Source organism: Equus caballus, chromosome 15, assembly GCF_041296265.1.
Source record: "Equus caballus isolate H_3958 breed thoroughbred chromosome 15, TB-T2T, whole genome shotgun sequence".
Lineage (NCBI taxonomy): Eukaryota > Metazoa > Chordata > Mammalia > Perissodactyla > Equidae > Equus > Equus caballus.
Genome location: NC_091698.1, coordinates 27,477,235 through 27,497,131, shown reverse-complemented (window position 1 = coordinate 27,497,131; position 19,897 = coordinate 27,477,235). Strand labels below are relative to the sequence as shown.

The 19,897-nt window shown below is 53.7% G+C and overlaps 1 long non-coding RNA gene across 1 annotated transcript; it reads left to right on the top strand.

Annotated features, from left to right (window-relative positions):
• Positions 1 to 15,575: 15,575 nt before the first annotated feature.
• On the top strand, positions 15,576 to 17,337 carry LOC111768191 (uncharacterized). The gene is made up of 3 exons (XR_002800367.2): positions 15,576 to 15,797; positions 16,344 to 16,465; positions 16,989 to 17,337. It is a non-coding gene; the product is annotated as an uncharacterized lncRNA (long non-coding RNA).
• The last annotated feature ends 2,560 nt before the right edge of the window (positions 17,338 to 19,897 follow it).

Sequence of the window (19,897 nt, the reverse complement as noted above, 5' to 3'; positions counted from 1 at the left end):
GCTGTCTGGTTGTATCAGTTAAGATTAGGATTGCTTGCATATAACAGAATATCCAAAAGAATAGTGGCTTAAACAAGAGATGTTCATTTCTTTTTCACAGGAAATAAATTGAAAGTAGGCAGTCTAGGCCATTGGGAACTCAGGTTTCTCTATTCTTCTGCTCCATCATTCTAATACTGGTCTCCACACTCAAGGTCACTTTATGAACCAAAAGGGCTGCTGAAGCTCCAGCCAGCACATCAGCATTCCAGACAGCAGGAAGGAGAAAGACCCCAAAGGCATTGCTCTCAGCTAAATCAGCTCACTATTTAAGCCAACTTACTGGAGGGCGTATGTAACACTTTCACTGACATCTCATTGACCAGAATTTGTCATGTGGCCACAAATAGCTGCAAGGGAAGCTGAGAAATGTAGTCTTTATTGGAGGAACAGCTAAAAATTGGGTTCCTAATATTAAGAAAGGAGGAGAGAATGGATATTGGATGGGTAGCTAGCACTGTCTAGCCCAGCAGTAGAGTGGAGCTGTGGTCCTTCAGTGTGTGGGGAGAGGTGACAGCAAGGAGCGAGATCACAAAGGCCATGCTAAGGAGGGTTTGGACTTTATTCTGCAGAGAATGGGGAACTGCTGAAGGATTCTGAGCAGGAGCCGAAGGTGGAGGGGCCTGGAGCAATGTGCTCTGTGGAAAGATCCATCAGGCAGAACAACAGAGGGCTGAGTGCAGGTGAGGACAGCCGGGGGAGGCGAGGGGGGTTGAACAGGGCCCAACAGGAGAGCCAAAGCTAAGCCCCAACGACAGTAGGAGGTGATGCCAGGTAGCAGGGGAGGGACACAGTCCTGCGGAGAGCAAGTCTGGGAGGACTAGAGCGAGCTCAGGATATCGGAGTTCGAGGCAGCTGTAAGTCGAGTTAGATGGCTCAAGGGCACCTGAGTATCTGAACGGACGCTCAGGCCACTGGACGGGCTGGGGATACAGATCCAGAGTCGCGGTCACACAGTGGTGGATGAGATCAGCCCAGGTGTTGAGCTGGAGAAATCTGATGGACCCTTCAGAGTTACCAAGGAAGGAGGTCGATGGAACAGGTAAGTGCACAGACTGTGGAGCCAGACAGAGCTGGGTTCGAATCCTGCCTTCACCACCAAACAGCCATAAACCCCTGGGCCAGCTAATGGCCCTTTCTAAGCCTTGGCGTTCTCATCTGCAAAATGGGCACAGAGAGGCCTACCTGAGGGCTGCTCAGAGGACTGAACAGGGGAACGTTTGGCACAGGGAACTGCGCTCAGAGGTAAACACCAGCTCTTCCCATTAAGGGGGCAGCCTCCCCTTACTGGAGGCGACATCAGCGCCTTTCCTGGGGCGCTGGGTGTGCCCTCTGTCTTCCCGCTGGAGGGCGGGGGCCCCTGGAGCCCCGGTGGGCTCACTGGGGAGTGAATCACGCACTGCGGCCCTCTGACCCAGCACGGCCTGGCAGCCCTGGCTCAGCCAGTCTCCCGGGAGGGGCCTCGGCAGCCCACGCTGGGGGGTGGGGAGGAGCTAGCGTCTGCCAGGAGGCGGCGGGCAGGAGGGTGAGGGCCAGCCCTGGCCCGGCTCCGCAGACATGAGTCTAGGGAGACTCAGCGCTGTTTCAGAAACTAAGGAAGACAGCGATTGCTGGGGCAGGGGAAGAGGGTCTTGCCAGCCATCCAGAGCAGAGCAGTGGCCTACACACGTCCACACGAGCCCAGCCATGTGGCCTGGGAGATGTCCAGCCAGGAGGCAAGGCCCGGCTTGGCGCCTGGGAAGACAATAGCTCTACCTTCGCCCAGAAACCCAGCTCACCCCCTTCGCCTCCAGAAGGCCAGTCTAGCTTCTATCCCCATAAGGATCCCAGGCAGACCTTGGGGGAACCAACATGACAGGGGCAAGCACAGCAATTGGGGCCCTCAAAGGACACTGGCAAGGCACGTCAGAGACCCGGGAGGTGCCAGGAGTGTGGCCTCCCTGAAGCTAAGGATGGGCCGAGAGGGAGGAGAGGGAGGCAGCCTGACCAAGCTCAACCCAGTGCCAGGTGAGATGACAACCAGGAAGAGGCCACTGGGGTGTCCAGGGGGAGGTCAGTGGTCTGCGAGACAGCGCCATAGGAGGGCTGGGGGCCAAGCCAGGGGGCAGTGCTGGGCAGCTGGGGGTGTGAGTGATGGGGCCTGAGGCTGTGAGGGCAGCTGCAAGTGACAGAGGCTCGAAATGGCTCAAGATAGAGGTTCGTTTCCTTCACAGCGCACGGCGGGTGGGTGGGGGCTCCGCTGTACAGAGCCATCAAGTCCAGGCCGCTTCTGACCTCTGCTTACCTCACTGGGTGCTGCCCTTCCCCACGGGCCCACAGTGCTTGCCCCACAGTCAGCAGGAGGAAGGGGCCAAGGCAGGGCGCGCCGGGAAGCTTCCCACGGCCCCCTCCTTCAGCTCGCATCCCATCGGTCAAAGCCTGGTCATGTGGTCACACCGAGCTACAAGGACTCGGAAATGTAGCCTTCATTCTGGACGGTCCTGCGCCCAGCCTGAAACCAGGGCGTGGATATCGGAGAAAAACGAGCAGTTGTAGGATGCAGGCAGAGAGGTGTGGGGGTGGCAGCCAGAGGGGCTCGGGGTGAAGGAAGGAAGGCTTGGAGCATGAGAAGGCCGTGTGCATGGCCACACGCGTGCATGCTGTGTGCGCAGCACCTGGGCACCAAGCCCGCGTGAACTCCGCTGTGAGGGCATGGAGGGGAGGGGAGCTCCTGCCGCTGAGAACCAGCTCTGTGGCCAGAAGACAGATCGCCCATGTCTCCAGCAGAATTTTCAAGTTTCCCTGGAGGTCCTTCTGACCCCTCCCCAAAGCCAAAATAGCACAGAGGGGAAGAGAATATCTTCCTTCTGCTCCTTGGCGCTTTTGCCCATTGTCAATGCTCATTTTGGCCATTGTCATTGTGTCCAGTGCCCGGGCCAATGGCACAGTCCCCAGGCGAGGAGTGACCTCCCCCGGGTCCCCTGAAGCTCCCTGCCCCCGTGGCAGAGCTGGGACTCCAAATGTCCATCACCAGAGTAGGCTCCAGCTCATTCTGTCTCTCTAGGGGTCCTCGAATTCTGTCCCCGTGGCCTAAGTTGTCCTGAGGGCTGATTTCACCGTGGGGCTCTAGGCCACTAAATGCAGGTGTGCGCTTCGGGCACCACATGTGCACGCCCGGACAGTTTGCCCGGTGCACTTCATCCTCTCCGTTTGTGAGTGGACACGTTTCCAATCCCTGGTGTGTGCCCTCACTGGGGACTTCATTAACTCATTGATTCCTTTGGTCAGTCAGCAGACATTTCCTGGGGCCATGATGTGCCAGCCCTGCGAGAGGTACCACGGAATAGTTTAGTGTGGTCGGCAGCATGTCTCTGCCATCCACCCACTGTGGGCCCCTGGTACGTTACAGATGAGGAAACTGAGGGAGAAGGCTGAGTAATTAGTCAAGGTTAAACCAAGCCTGATCCCAAAGTTCTCTCCCGTTTTACTAATTCTGGAAATAAAGATAATTAGGATGGAATTGCAGAGGGAGCCTGTGTCTGTGGGAGTCACTCTGAGCGTGGGGCCCCTTTGCAAGCTCCTCCAGTCCTCTCGCTTTGGGGGATGTGCTGTTCTTACGGCTGAGGGAAAAAGCCGGAGCCCTCCTTTTAGGTCCAGAGGGGAAGCCACTGCGTCCCCTCAAAGGCCATAGGGACTCCAGCGTGGGCAGTTCGGCTAAGGCCCCACATTTCTCCCTGCTCCTCCTTGCCCCATTTCTTCCTTCTGCTGAATTCCCCTCCCCCATGTCCTTTCCTGTGGGCACTTTCTTCCCCACAGCCCAACACACCCCAGATAGACTCTTTTTCTCTGATTTTACTCAAGCGCCACTGATATGGGCATTTGTGAGCAGCGACTTTGACTCAAGGTGTGGGGTCGTGCTGTCTGAGGGGACCAAGGCGCTGTAGTGCAGCTCAGCCCAGAGAACAGAGTGAAACCGAAGCTCACCCCACCACTGTTTCCAAGATCCTGGGATGTTCTGCCCCCCAGGACTCCTCACTGCCCACTCTTTGTAAGCTGTGGACGTCCTTCACCCACCTAAGGCTCATACCCTTCCCTGTCGAGCCAGCTCCATCTCCTCAGCCTGCAGTGCCTGTTTATTTCTCCTGCAGAGATGTCACACCCCTCTCTGAACCAGTGCCGTCCCCGGGCTGAACACTGCAGGCCCCCAGGCTCCCTGGGGTGCTCTGCCAAACATCAAGACCACTGCTCTCAGATTCCGGCAATGTCATGGGCTGAACTAACACGGACATCCCTCCCCCTGTAAACACGGAGAAATTCAGAATAAAATATAACTGAAAGATGTTAGAATCACAGTGGAACTTGAAAAAAGGGTGGGGACACACCCAGGTGTCGGGTGTACAGAGAGAACTTGGAGGCAGAGCTGAGCTTTGACCCTGGATATGGGCCCTAACCACAGGGGCTGAAGAGTCAACGCCCACCTGGGGTCAAGAGGCGTGGCCCTTGTGTACGGGGATGGATGGTAATTAGTCTTTGTGACCATGATGTATCCTACACAGAAGTGGAAATATAATGATGTACACCTGAAACTTATATAATGTTATAAACCAGTGTTACCTCAATAGAGAAAAGCAAGCCCCATACACACACACACACGTACACACACATAAAAGAGGTGTGGCCTTAAGAAGAAGCGGACCTGAGCCCCCTGTGTGAGCTAGAACCCTGGAAGGGCTGCCCGTCAGGAACCGAGGGAACTGACCGTGAATGCTTGCTTGGCATATGACTCCGGATGGGAGAAAAGATTCCTGGGAAAAGTCAAAACACGTAACCTGAACTATTCATGGAGGTGGCATCCAAACTTATGCTCTCCATGGGTGAGGAATTCCCAAGCTGAAAAATAACACAGAAATATCCCCCTGAGGAGCCCTTGGAGCAGTTGGCTTAAAAAAATACAAAACGTCCCTGAGGCCATTTTCACAACCTCAGAGACACACAGCACTCCCCCAGAACAGAAGCACCTCACCAAAGACAAGCTCACAAACACCAGTGAAGTCACACGAAGAATCAACTTCCATCTACTGGGAAGGAGAGTCCGCAGGTATGACCATAGGAAAATTGTCATCTCCAAGAACTTGGGAGACCAGGACAAGTTGAAAGAGATATCAAGCTAGCATGTTAAAATAATTAAAAATATATTGGGGCTGGCCCCGTGGCCGAGCGGTTAGGTTCGCGCGCTTCGCTGCAGGCGGCCCAGTGTTTCATTGGTTCGAGTCCTGGGTGCGGACATGACACTGCTCATCAAGCCACGCTGGGGCAGCGTCCCACATGCCACGGCTGGAGGGACCCACAGCGAAGAATATACAACTATGTGCCGGGGGGCTTTGGGGAGAAAAAGGAAAAAATAAAATCTTTAAAAAAAATAATTAAAAATATAAAGGGAGGAATAAAAGGGATAATGAAGAAACAGGATACTGTAAAAAGAGTCAAAAAGGAGGAAACATTTGAAAAGGAGCCAAGGAAATGAAAAATATAGACACTGAATTTGTAAACATAGTGGACAGGAAGGCAGCAGATGAGACAGCTGAACTGACTGGAAGACGGATCTGAGAAAAGTCATCAGAATGCAGCACCCTGGCAGAGGGCTGGAACATTTGAAAGAGAGATTAGGAGACATGGATGATAAAATAAAATGGTCCAATATACAACTAACAGGAGTTCCAGAAGAAAAACTCAGAATGAATGGGGAGAGAGATAACATTTGCAATATTCAAAGAAATAATGGATGAAAAATTTCTAGAATGGAAAAAAAAGCATGAATCTTCAGATTAAAAAAAAGGCATTTATCTTCTGCAGGGGCCGGCCCCGTGGCCGAGTGGTTAAGTTCGTGCGCTCCGCTTCAGCGGCCCTGGGTTTCACTGGTTAGGATCCTGGGCGTGGACATGGCACCGCTCATCAGGCCAGGCTGAGGCGGCGTCCCACATGCCACAACTAGAAGGACCCACAACTAAAAATACACAACTATGTACTGGGGGGCTTTGGGGAGAAAAAGGAAAAATAAAATCTTTAAGGTGCAGATAAAATATAGATAACAATACATGGAAAATGGGAGTTGGGTATTGGAGTTGAAGCTTTTAAGATCCTTGGGATCGTTTGGGAAGAGCATAAAGATAGTGACTAATTTTATCTCTTGTTAAGTCAAATATGCATAACAGAGATATAAGTTAACCACTAAAAAAAAATACAATGTGTAATATTCAAGCCACGGGAAGGGGGTGAGAATAAACAAAATTTGATCTAACAGAAGATAGCAAAAGGAAAAAAGAAGCAAGGCAAGAACATGATAAATATAAGAGAAATAAAATAGCAGATTAAATCCAAATACGCCAATAAGAATCAATGTAAATAGACTAAATTTGCCACTTAAATAACAGATTCTCAGATTACATTTTTAAAACTCTAGCTATATGCTGTTTATAAGAGATATACCTAAAACATAATGACACAGAAATATTGGAAGTATCTCTACACTAAGCAGACACTAATCAAAAGAAAGATGATGTGGCAATATTAATACCAGGCAAAATTGACTTTAAGGCAAAAGTCATTACTAGGGAGAAGAGACACCATGTAATGATAAAAGGAATAATTCACCGATAGGATAAAACAATCTTGAACCTGACTGCACCTAATGACTTTAAAATATATACAGCAAATATTGGGGCCGGCACGGTGGCGCAGCAGTTAAGTTTGCACGTTCCGCTTCTCGGCGACCCGGGGTTCGCTGGTTCGGATCCCGGGTGCGGACATGGCACTGCTTGGCAGCCATGCTGTGGTAGGCGTCCCACGTATAAACTAGAGGAAGATGGGCACGGATGTTAGCTCAGAGCCAGGCTTCCTCAGCAAAAAGAGGAGGACTGGCAGTAGTTAGCTGAGGGCTAATCTTCCTCCAAACAAACAAACAAACAAACAAACAAAAAAAAAAACATGAAAAAAAAATATATATACAGCAAATATTTACAGAATTACAAGGAAAAACTGGCAAAGCCACAATCTTAGTGGGAGATGTTAAACAAAGAGTTATGACTCCAGGCCTCCATTGCCAGAAACACAGAAGCTTTGAGATTACAATGTTTCCTTTAACATGGTCTAACTCTAGACATAATCCTTCACCCACCAGCACCTGTAAACTGAAGGAGGCGGTACAGAGTGTGCCCTCACTCTGGGGGAATAATTGCACACTTGTTAGGCAGCAGAAATGTGCATAGCCAGATGTTTTTATTAAAGCCACTTTTTTCTTGCCACAGATGCATGAGCCCAAGGGGTGGCAGCTGTCCTAGATGCATTTCCTTTAAACCTACAGTAGCTGTGGTCCCTTACTTTGAGGGCAGCTGTGCTCCGTAAGACATCGGGTTGCCGTAATCTGAGTTTTTGTAAGTTAAATCATATCCCCCAACACATTCATAGATGCTTGGATGGGTATTGCATGTTTGCATATTATAAATTAGCAAAGAAAAGGGCTTTAAAAAAATGTAAACGTTACATCATCCAACATCTGGTTTACCGATAAGGAAACAGACCTGGAGAGGGTAAATGAGTTTCCAAGAGCCCCATAGCTAGCATGGTGCCTGGGGGGACCGGCACCTGCCCTCTGACTCCATTTCAAATTGCATTGAGCTTCACATAACAGAAACCCAGTGACGGCAGCTTAACCAGACAGGGTTCCTTTTGTTCAAAGGACAAGAAGTACCCAAGTGGGAAGTCCAGGCTGATGCAGCTGCTCAAGGAAATCATCAAAGACCCAGCATCTTTTCAGCCTCCTGTTCTGCTTCCTTGGCAAGCAGCTTTCTTCCTCATGGTTTCAAGATAGCCACTTCACCTCAGCCCCTCTCCACCTTCCAAGCAGGAAGAAAAAGGAAGTGACAAAGAGGAAGGGGCGGGGCCTATATCAGGAAAGTCAAATTCGTAGAAATCCCCAGCTGACTTCTCCTTACATGTCATTGGCCAGCACAGGATCTCAAGGCTACCCCTAGCTGCAAGGGATGCTGGGAAATGTCTTTTTTTTTTTTTTTTTTTTTTGCTGACCCCATCAAAATCAGGATTCTTCCACGTAACTCCATTAACAACAAATTAACGTACATTTGTTAATTGCCTACTGTCTTTAGGACCATGACTCAAGTCCTTACCTATAGGTACTTCAAGATTAGGGACTTTTTCCCCCTCACATTGCCTTCACAGCATTGCATTGCAGTTATTCACAACTTTCTCCAGGAACTAAATTATCAGTTTTTTGAAATCAGGGACTATTACGGCAAGGATGAAAACGAGCTAGTGTAGGAAAGTGCTTGTGAAGTTTTCCAGGCCATACATATACAAAGTGGTATTTTTATTATCCATAGCAAGAATACTTTTTGCACACTCTCTCCCCCTCCTCAGAGTGGCACTGTCTTTGCACAGAGTATGTGCTCAGCACGCGTGCGTTCTACTGTTCAATACACCGTATGTGCATTGCCCCCCTCACCAACCCCTCCAGTTTCTGCGGGTGTGCAGGAGCTCAGGCTTGGTGGTGCACCTCTAGTGCCAGGATGTCCTCTCCAGGCGGAGAAAAGTAGGTCTAAGGGGAGTGGGTCCCCCTAGCAAGTTCTTCCTGAGGTCCACTGCAGGCCCTGGACCAGCCCACAGGCCTCTGTTTGAAGGCTGGGGGCCGCAGGTGGGCTGTGGAGGGAGAGAGGGAAGTGGAGAGGCTAGGGCAGACTGAGCTGGAGGGGCACTGAGGAGGAGCTGAAAACACATGAGGACCAGGGAAAGCCCTTGTCCCTCAGCCCAGAAACGAAAGCCGACGGTTCTCCGCCCAGGTCTTTAAGGCCCTGCCTACCCCCGGGCCGGATGCAACTCTGCCCAGCTCTGAGAAGAGGGCAGGATGCAGGTTGTAAGCCTAGTGATCCACAAGAGGCTGATTTTTCACACATTAACCTCACTGTCTTCACATCAATACCAAGAGGTAAGTATTCCCATTTTACAGATAAGGAGAGTGAGGCCCAGAGGCTAAGGGGCCTGCCCAAGGCCACAGAGTAAGGGGCATGGCTGGGAGTTGATGTGGCTCTGAGCCATTCTCTTTGACTAAAGATGGGTACTGTGCCTCCGACTCATGACTCCTGGCCTCAGCAACCCCCTCGGCCTCATCCCCCAGGGGACGAGTGGCTGGAGCAGAAGGGGTAAGACGAGAGGGCAGCGGGCCCTGCAGGGAGGGGTGCCTGGTGGCCACCCTCCCCATCTGTGGCTGCCTCCTCCCCCTCCCCGGTTGACAGGAGCCATTCCACAGAGCTTGGGCTCCCCACTTCAGGCAGCCCCCTTAACTCCCCAACCTGGGGGCCAGTCAAAAAAAGCTTCCCAGAACGTACCAGGCCAAGACCAAGACCCGAACCCTGCCTCCTCTCCCGATCCCCCAGTGCTTGCTGGGAATCCAGAACCTGCTCAGCTTTCTCCCTGGACCAGGGTGCCCTTCACCCCTGCACCTTCCTGCCTTCTCGGAGGCTCCCCATTCCCTGTCTCTTTCCTGGCTGGCCTCTGGCATGGCAGTGGGTCCTGGGCTGTGTGCACGGAGGATGGGACGGGGTGGGGGTGGGATGGAACGTCGGGAAGGCTGAGCCCCAGCCCTGCCCTTTATCTGCTGACCCCTTCCCAGAGGAGGCACAACAAACTCAAATGAAGAGAACGGTCAGGCTCCGGGCCAAGAGTCCTCAGTTTGTTGCAGGCAGTCCCGACCGCATTGGTTTTTATGAGAAAGCAGCAAATCATAAGAAAACCCTCTCCTTGGGAGGACTTAGTTGGGACAGAAACTGCAGATGGATGCCAATTCTGGCCAATCTCCATGTCGCCACATGCAGAATGTGCAATGGCATCCAACCCGTGATCCTAACTCTGAGCACAGAGCCTCAGCCGACCCTGCAGCTCCCTGACCAGCTGATAACAATAACAACCGCAGTGAGAGCGGCTCCGCTTCTAGAGAACACACGCTCCTCTTTCTAGTGCCTTTCACAACCTAGCGAGGTATCGCTCTGTGAGTTTTACAGATAAGGAAACTGAGGTTACTGAGGTTAGGTAACTTGACCAAGGTCACATATTTAGAAAGTGGTGGAACTTTTCAAAATACTAAGTTGGGGAAATGCTCATCATTTGTAGAAAAATTTTCAACAAGGGCTAAGAACACAGGTTTCCAGTTAACCCTCAGTTACCCAGAAAAGTCACTTCCCCAGAAGGCCCCTGCACACGCCTGCATATGTGTGCCTGCACGTACTCGAGTATTCTGATCAACAGAGCTCTTGATAAACAGGCCAGACCACAGGGAAAAAAATGTACAGAAGCCAGCTACTGCATTCTCTGAATTCAGTCATGTGCTTGGAGATCCCCAGGTATAAGGTAGCAAAACATACCTCATTCAAAGTAACTGCCAAGGAGGTGGCATGAAGCATCTGCCGCCATTAGGGGCACAAGCATCCCTTTGGGTCCCCTCTCCACCCTGTTGCTCTCACGAGCAGCTCACCCAGGGTTGACAGGCCACCTCCCTGAAGTCATGCAATGCTGAAGGAAAAGCAGAGGTGGCAGGCACAAGACAGCGCTCAGCCACCAACCTGCAGTGTGGCCTCGAGCGGGTCACTTTCCCTCTCTGGAGCTTAGCTTTCCCATCTGTAAAATCAGCAGTCAGCACTTTTTACGTAAAGGGCCAGATAGTGAATATTTTGGGATTAAGATCTCAGTCAAATGTTCTTTGTTTTTTTTTTTTCACAACCCTTTAAAAATATAAAACCCTATAAAAAAAAAAAAATGGAACCAAGGGCTGGCCCCGTGGCCGAGTGGTTAAGTTCGCGCACTGTGCTTTGGCAGCCCAAGGTTTCACGGGTTCAGATCCTGGGTGCGGACATGGCACTGCTCATCAGGGCATGCTGAGGCGGCGTCCTACATGCCACAACTAGAAGGACCCACAACTAAAACATATACAACTATGTACTGGGGGGCTTTGGGGAGAAAAAGCAGAAAAAAAAAATGGAACCAGGCCAGAGAGGCCTCCCAGAATGTACCAGAATAAGGCAGAACCACCTCTGCTCCCTGTCCAGCCTCCCAGTTCTCCTTCAGCTCCTTAAAGCAGAGATGCCCCCAGCTTTCTCCTGAGGATTACTGGTCACCTCCCTGCTCTAAACCACTTATTATAATATTGACGTACTTCGATAGCAGGATTAGCAGGGGCCACAGGGCCACCCTGGTGCCTTCCCCTCCCCAGACTTCCCCACAATATGACAACCACACGGGGACAATGCCAGGTGTTCTGATAAGTCAGTGGCTATGCTGACCCAGCCCTGCACACCACCCCCCCCCAGCCACTAGCACTGCCCTGTACAGGGCCGGGGGTGGGGGTGGCGGGAGGGCATCTGTGTTCTCCTCAGACGCTCAGCTGACCCTGCGTGCCCCTGAGCTTGGCCATGTTCTGTGTTTGTCCTTGTGTGTCAGGTACACCAGTCAGGCCCTCTATGCCACAGCCACCTCGCTGTCTACAGGACTCTTCCGCATGAGAGCATCCATGTGGCTGGCCCTGCCTGGAGCTCACGATGGTCCTGCTTACAGGGCGAATTTTGCGCTGAGTCAGCGAGCTGGGCCAAGACGGCAGGGCAGCAGGCCCAGGCCAGGTGTTCTGGGTGGCCCAGGAAGATGAGCCATCAGCCTCTCCTTTCCACACCTGTCCTGAGGTCAGAACGAACTTGAGTCCAGCAGGGTCCCTGAGCCAGGGAATTTCTGTGACTGCAAAGGCTGGGGCTGCTGAGTCTGGAGGGTCAGAATCCACACAGGTGTCAAGCTGGATAAGCCGATGAGGGGAGCCCCCTGGGCCCCACCTGGCCCACTGTGCCCTGGTAGTCTAGCCTGAAAGAGATGATTAACTACTATATATAGATGAATGTTTCTCTGGATTAACGTCAGTTCAAAAAAACCGTGTTAATTTGGGCCTCACTGTGTCCACTAGGATGCTGGCCAGAGGGCAAGCCTCGCCAAGCTAAGGGGCCTGGAAGCGAAATTGATGGTAGGGGGCTGGTGTCAGGGATGTTGAACCTACTTCAGTGGTTCTTTTCAAGTTGGTTTCTAGCTCGTTTCTGTGATGGGAAGCCAGGCCTGTTCTAAGCAGGGCTAGAGACCTCCAGGAGTGTTGATGTGAGACTTCCAGAAAATTTTCTTTTTTTAAAAAAGTATTTTTTGGTGAGGAAGATTGGCCCTGAGCGGATATCTGTTGCCAGTCTTCCTCTTTTTTTTTTCCCCCAAAGCCTCAGCACACAGTTGTATATCCTAGATGTAAGTCATTCTAGTTCTTCTATGTGGGACACCACCTCAGCATGGCTTGATGAGTGGTGTGTAGTCCACACCCAGGATCAAAAGCAGCGAACTCTGAGCTGCTGAGCGTGCAAACTTCACCACTTGGCCACAGTGTGGCCCCAGAGAAAATTTTCTGAAAAGCTTCATGCCTCTACTCCCAGGAGGGTACTCAGGAATTTGCAAGCTGGGGGAGTGGGAAAAGTAGAGGGAACAGAGGGTGCAAACGCACAGAAGCATGAAGGACTTGTTGACTAGTGTGAGAAGGGTGGGTGCAGGGCAGGCGCTATCGGGGCAGGTAGAGGTCTCATTCATCACTGCCAGAGAGCCCCAATTATCTGGGGCTCAAGGAGGATCAGGGACCACCCTGGGCACCCAGCAGAGCCGCTGGGGCTGGAGGAGACACCCTCCCCTCCAGTCGGCCCTTTCAGCCCCCAGCCCTCCCTGGCCCCTTATCTGGAGAAAAGAGGAACTAGGTGGGGGCGCGGGGCTTTCAGCGAGGCCCGAGGGGCCAGTAGCGCTGCGGCCCTGGCGCTCCTGCCTGGCAGTAATTTGGGCCCCAGAGAAATATTGGCGGCCTCGGCTAACCGAATTATTCTTTCGGTTTGAACCAGCTCCGCGCTTTGACTCAGATCCGGCTGGGCAAGGAAAGCGCTTTCCGAAACCCCCTCCCGCCCGTCTTCCCCCGGCTCCGCGAGCGCACCTCGCCCCCAGGAGCCGGGGCTCGGGCCGCGCCCAGGTGGCAGCGGGTGCCCGGAGCGGGCCGCTCCCTCCCCGCAGGGCCGGGGCCGCTCCTTGCCCGGGCGCCCTCCCGGATCGTGGAGGACCGGGGCGCCGGCTCAGTGCACGCAGCACGTGCTTAACGCACCAAAATAGAAAAAGAAAAATGCTTGGAAAGAATGTGATGTTTCCAAACGAGCATCGAAATCGCCAGTTACGGGAAAAGTCAGTCTCGTGGGACTTCCTTACCCTGATTTAATCGTTCAAAGTTGTTTTTATCTCAAATTACGCGAGGGGGCGGGCACCGGGGTCTTTTTCAGGGTTTAGTGGCCTCCCTCCCGCCCCCGCCGGCCGCGGGGCCCTCAGGCCTCAGTGCTTCTCCAGCGCACCCTAATATTTCCGAGCCCCCATTTCAAATCCCTGGGGCCACAGGGCCGCCCAGCTGTTATTTTGCAGAATTTCTCTCGCAGCAGCCCACTAGCAGTTCTGCTTATTGCTCCTGCCGCTGACTCACAAGGGGAGGAGGGGATTTCTGAGCTGTTTCAAAACTTAACCAGAATATTAGGGGTTTCATGTAGCCCTTGTTGATAAAGAAAAAAAAAAAAAAGCCCCCAAAGCCAATAAAATATGACACATAGGAACAGAAGGAGGGAAATGGAGTGGGCAGCTGCTTTCCAGGACCAAGGGGCCCATCTGCAGTGTTGGAGCTGGACCTGGGACCCAGGTTTCCTGTCTCCCTCCCCCAGTCAAGCTGTCCCCGGGCCTGCCTTCGCTCTGCCCTGGGCTGTGGATGAGAGCGGGTGTTGACGGAGCGCTTTCTCCTGCCAGGCGCGGTTCTAAGCCCTTTATGAGAAATGGTTCATGGAGGGCGCAGAACCGCACTGAGAGGCGTGAGGGCTGTTATCATGCCATCCTCACTTTACAGATGAGGAAACTGAACGTGAAGAACGCAACTGATTTGGGGCACTTGTCTTCTTATGGAGAAAGATGCCCGTCACTTGCCCGCTTTGCCAAGGCAGATTCTGCTCAGCCACAAGCGGGCCTCAGACTCACTGGAGTGAGGCTACTGGGTGCCTGGAACCTCCTCTTGTGGAGACCAGTGGGTCAGGCTTGGGGCTCTGAGCTCCTGAGGGGGCTGAGGACCACTGCCCTGAGTGACGTCCACAGCCCCAGATCCTGCTCCCGGGCCCCATCTAGGTCCAGCAGCAGGTGACCCAGGGTGGCGCTCTGATCTGAGCTGCCAGCCTGGGGCCAGAGGGATGGAGTGACCACCACCTCTGCAGTTACCCAGCCCTGCGAGTCCAGGAAGGAGGGAGCACGTGTGACCTCAAGGCTAAAATATCGTAGAATATCCTGCCCTTAAAAATTAGGAAGCGCTGCCCTGGGGAAGGACGAGATGCCCCGTGGTGATGTGGGGAGGCATGGGAGGAGATGGAAATAGGTATCCTGCCCCTTCTTCCTTCATTCCTCTCCTTCATTCCCCTTCCATGGATCGTCATTGAGCACCTGCCATGCATCCACCCTCTGGGGCTCACTTTCTCCTCTTCCTTCCCAACTCCTTTATTCACCAACTCTCAGGTCTCCTGAACCTACTGTGGGACCTCAGACATCCGGCTCCTCTGAACATTGGGCTCCTCTCTGGAAGGGCAGTGGCCTGGGTGCTGTGGCCCTGCCAGCAGCATGGTACAGGCCAATAGGAAGGACCTGTCCCATGATGGCGTGGGACTGACCATAGGAGCCCCAGTGTGACAAATGTCACAGCAGAGGTGTATGCTGGGAGCGCTGGAGGGGATGTGGATGCCTGCTTCAGGCGGAGCATTGAAGGATGAGCAGAAGTTTGCTAGGTGGACATGGCGGGACCTGCAGAGCTAGGGAAGGGGGCTCAGGCAGAGAGGGAACAGCACATGCAAACATTTGATGTCAGGAATAGGGCATGGGGCACTGGGGAGACAGTCCTCCTAGTGTGGCTGTATTGCCAGATTTTCCAGGTAGGGGTGGATGCCAAGCCACCGCCATGCCCAAGAGCAGTCCTTACCCCAGGCCCAACACCCAGAGAGGCCAGCTGCATGCAGCCCTCTGCCTTCAGCTGTGTCCAGTACCACCCAGGCAGGTCCAGAAGAGCCTGCCGAGGCCAACACAGGGAGGGAAGGCAGTTGTAACAAAGCAAAATCCAAAATCCAGAAAGAAGCAGGCCAGCCCTATGGCTGAAGAAACCAAGGCACAGGTAGGCAGTTGGGGAGAGGCAGGGGATGCTGGACAACCATCTATCCCCTTCAGGGTGTCCAAGGTAGGCCAAGGTGGTGCCCCAGATGGGGAGAAGGAAGCCGTAGGGGCTGCGGGCTCTCCAGTGAGTTCTAGTTGAGTACGTACATATGTATGTGTGTTCCCAGTGTGAGATATGGGCTCCTCTGCACGCAGGATGCACATGCAAATGCACAGGTGTGTGTACACAGATTTGCAGACATGCTCCAGAAAGGATGTGCAGTGGGCGTGGGGAGAATTCAAGCCCTTGGTTGGCAGACTAGGAAGGAAGGAGAGCCTGGGGTGGAGACAAGACCATTTAGACCCGAGTTCCGCTGGGGTCCTCCCTACCAGGTGCCGTTTCAAACAAACATTGTTGGGGAAGGCAGGAAGCGAGCGCAGGCCCCCCGGTGGCAGTCGCACGGTGGATAATACCCAGATGACGAAATCAGAGGCCTGGCCTTCAGGTAAGGGAGTGGGAGTGGGGACAGGTGTGGGGAGAGCGTGAAACCTCTAAGGGATCTTGAGTTCTTGGAGCCAGGGGGCCCCAGACAACTCCTGGGCTGGAAGCTTTAGTTTTGATGTCAGTAAAGTCCCATGAGTTCGTCTGGGGAGCAGGAATTAGAGCACTGCCCCCCCCCGAAGCCTGGGTTTCCAGGATTGAAAGGGTTGAGGGGCCCACTCAGGTTGGAGATGAATCACTTACCTTACCCACAATTCCTCTCGCCATCCTGGCCAGACCCTAAGACCCTGGGACTTTGAAGCCACGACCTGAAAACCTGGAAAACTGGATCAGGCAGGGAGTCTCAAAGCTACCCTAGGTCACCAAGGCCAGGGTCTGGGGCCTCAGCCTGGCCTCCCCTGGGGCACACACAGGACAGGGCTGTGCAGACGGGCCAGCTGTGCAGCCAGGGCTCCGTCCTGTGGTGTAGGAGGATGCCTGCTGTGCTAAGAGATGGTCAGGTCCCTGAGGGTTTATTTAAGTATTATGCCTTTCCTCTTTTCTTGCGCAGGCTCAGAAGCACACCAAGTCTGCTCCGTTGGAGGCTGCCAGAGGATACCCCTGACACAACAGAGTGATCAGTTGTGGAAGGGCTGTGTTATTTCTAACCCTCACACTAATTTTGCAAGATAGGTATTGCTAAGCCCATTCTACACGTGGGGAAATTGAGGATTAGAGATGGGGAGGAACTCATGCAAGGTCACCTGTCAGCGAGGGTGCAGGGTTGGAAGCAGCTGGCCTGGCTCCGGGGTGGGGGGTCTTCTTCCAGCGGACTGGCTGAGGGCCAGTACTGCCTCCTGGGGAAGCTGTGAACCTATCTGTGCTTGCCTCTGCCCTTTGGTAAAAAGGGAATTTAAAATGTACCTAACATTGCAAGATTGGATGTGTGTAAAGAGCTTAGAGCTGCGAAGGCCACCTCAAGCACTTAGTCACTGTTTCCTTTGCTGCCTAGGGGACCAGTGGGGGAAGCCAGTGGGAAGTCTCTGGGCCCCAGGGGACCGACCTGGCAAGGGTCTAGGTTAGGACCACCGGGAGTGGGATGGTACCTGTGTCCAGCTCACGGCTGGGGCTGGGACCCATCTCGCGGCTAAGAGGGCAGGCTCCAGAGGCGGACAGGCTGCTTCTTGATCAGCTCGCCCTCCCCGATTCCTCACAGGCCTGCCCTCAGGACACCGAAGCTGCGCTGGTGGCCACCCGTCCCCCGACGACTTTTCTGCAAGTCTAGAGGGAAATCGGCACCTCCCAGGAGGTTTGGGGCCCCTCTCTCCTCTCTAAGTGTCCCCAGGCCGTTCCCCAGCCCTTCGCTCTGACAGCGGGCCCGCAGCTGTCCAGATACTGCCTCTGGAATACGGGAGAAAGCGGGGACACTGAATAAAAGGGAACCCCAGCCCCGCCTGGCCTAGTCCCCTCTGTCTCATTCACCTCACAAGGCCGCCCCCACGGAGGACACCGATTCTCCGGAGAGGAGGCAGCCCCAAACTGTCCCCGGAGCCCTGAACAACGAGGTAAACTGAGGCGAGCTGTGGCGGGCCCCATCCCAGGGCCCAGCCCCGCCCCCGGCAGGGCCGAGCGCGCCCGCCGCGCCCCCTCGTGGCTGCGCGCCCGCCGGGTCCCCGGAGCCCGCCTCGCCCCTGATGTAAGCTGATATTTTAATTCTCTTACAAGGAATGGTGTTTAGAGAAATGACTTAACCGGATTACTCATCGTCTATAATGACTTGGCCTGACTCCGAGGCTATTCCTAGACGTGACGCTTGAGGCTTTGATTCTTTCTCTCTTTTCTTTTTCTATCTTTTTTTTTTAATACCAAGAAATGACAGCCTTGTGCCCGCGGCGGCCCCACCCCTCGCACCCCTCCCCCCCTCGCACGGCATCCTGGGAGACGTAGTTCTTTCCGGGCCCGGGCACCTCCTCCCCCATCCCCCCATCCCCCGGGGGCCCGGGGAATGTCGGCACGGTGCGGGCGTCGGGCGGGGTCGAGCGCGACAAAAGGGTCCCGCGTGTGATAAACCCTAGGGCAGAAAACCTGGTGGTGGGGTCTTGGGACAAGTCACTTAATCTCTGCAGGCTTCGGTTTACTCATCTGTCAAATGGGAGACAGCCGTACACAGACCCCACGATTTAAAAAAGCCTTTGTCCAGTGCGTTTGTACTGATCTCCAGTCTAGACTTACCACTTCGTGTAACAAAGTGACACAAAGAACCAGGCTTTAGTTATCCAAGTACCCAGGGCTTAACAGGGACCTGGCTCACAGCGGCCTTTCCTACCTCCTTGCTGTTTGCGGAGAAGCACTTACTCTGTGCTTCTCAGTGTCGTCGGCTGTAATAAGGGCATAAATCTGGCGCCCGCTTCATAGGGCTGGGGGACACTAAGCGAAATGATCCTGGAAACACGCCGGGTGAGTGTCTGAGAGAGTCAACACTGGTGTCAAAGGCGTCTTCGCCCCTCCCAGCACCAGCCTTGGCTCAGTCACTGAGGAAGGAATGGCTGATTCTCTGAAGCCAATGAGGCTGCACCTTCAGGGGCACAAGGTCAGAGCTTTGTTCTGGTCGCGACTATGCCTCCAGTGTCTTGGCCAGAGCTAGCATACAGTACGACCACGACGACTGTCCGAGGAATGAATAACTGAGCATTACCCCTGCTGGCCGAGGGACCTGAGGCTCTGAGAGGTCAAGTGACTTGTACACGGCCACACAGCTGGGCTGTCTGAGTGGGGATGAAAACCCAGGTTTTCTCTCCTTGTCCCCCCCCCCCCCCAACACACACACACACAAGGGAATTCGACTTTCACCCTTCAGGCTCAGGAAGTGCAGAATCTCGGTTTCCACCCTGCTGGGACGTTGGTGGGAGGGGCGCCCTGCCTGGGCCCTGCCCAACAAAGGAAGTTGTTCCAGATTCAGCGGGAGGGAGGGCTGGGGGGGAGTTGGAGGGAGACAGCCAGGTGTGGACAAATCGGGGAGCTCGTTTTCACCTGCCCTGGGCAAAGTGGCCAATGCTGCTCGGGCAGGCAGGCGGGCAGCGGGGCCCTTGGCGATCTTGACTGGGTCCCTATCCCAGGGCCACGCCTCTCCACTCCCTCACCCCCAGCAGTTCCCCAAAGGCCGAAAGCTATTCTTGGCTTTTTCTAAAAGAGGCATTTGAAGCCATGAGCCAATTTTTTCCATTCCTGAGCTTGGGTATCGTCTATTTCGGGCATTTGTTGTTTTCCATGAGTTGCGAATGCCACTGTGAAGCCGGCCTTTCCTGGACAGCTAGCACGAGGGAGCCAGGCAGGAGCAAGGCGGGGCCAGCAGTTAAAAATACTTCCCGCTTCATTTCTCCTTTGAAAACAAAGCCCTGGGGGCCTTTTGCAACTGCTGAGCCTGGGAACGGAGCTTCCTAGGCAGAAAACTGGCCGTGCGTGGTTTCCTGAGTGTGGTGGATGGGTTTGTGAGTCCCAGTGGGAGTCCCAGAAGAAGCGTCACTGACTTGCTGTGTGACCTCGGGCAACTCACTTAACATCTCTGGTCCTTGTGGCCTTCTCGCTAAAATGAGGCCAGGTGAACAGAAGATCTCCAATGGTCCCTCCAGCTCTGAAAGCTCCAGGGTGAGAACCATCCCAGAGCCAGGTTTTCTTCCTAGTGTTGGGCTGGCAAGGGGTGCTAGGACATGGAGGCAGGCGTTAGGAGAAGACAGCGTTTAGCTCAGTCTCTGGGAAGAGTTTGCGAGGTTCCAAGCCCTGACAGTGGTCTTAGGGGGTCCAGAACGTTCTCAGAGGATTCATGTAATTACAAAAAGATTAAGCACCGTGGGGGCCAGCCCCGTGGCCGAGTGTTTAAGTTTGCCCGCTCTGCTTCGGTGGCCCAGGGTTTCGCCAGTTGAGATTCTGGGTGCAGACATGGCACCGCTCATCAAGCCACGCTGAGGCTGCTTCCCACATAGCACAGCCAGAAGGACCTACAACTAGAATATACAACTATGTACTGGGGGGCTTTGGGGAGAAGAAGAAGGAAAAAAAAAAAAGATTAAGCACCGTCTAGAGGGGCTTAAATGAAAACACTGGTAGATCCACACCAAGGCACGCAGC